This window comes from Eurypyga helias, unplaced genomic scaffold (assembly GCF_000690775.1).
Source record: "Eurypyga helias isolate BGI_N326 unplaced genomic scaffold, ASM69077v1 scaffold38220, whole genome shotgun sequence".
Taxonomy (NCBI): domain Eukaryota; kingdom Metazoa; phylum Chordata; class Aves; order Eurypygiformes; family Eurypygidae; genus Eurypyga; species Eurypyga helias.
In genome coordinates, this window is record NW_010224529.1 from 1 (window position 1) to 297 (window position 297).

Sequence of the window (297 nt, forward strand, 5' to 3'; positions counted from 1 at the left end):
CCGGGAGACCGCGGGTTCGCGGCCGCTGTGGGCACGTTTCACACCGGGAGAACAGGCGGCGTTCGCCCCGAGGGACCGGGGCTGCTCCGGGGCATTTTCCCTGGCTGCTTTTTATTGTATTTCTAAAATAAAAAACAGAAAAAACAGGACAAGTTACCCCAAATACCTTTTCCAATAAGAAATGAACCCAAGGCTGCAGCAGCCTGCTTGCCGGGCGTGTGAACCCTTCGGGGTAAGGGGGAGAGGAGCTGGGGCTGCACCCAGATGTGGCTAACTCACCTTAGGAACACCGGCTCC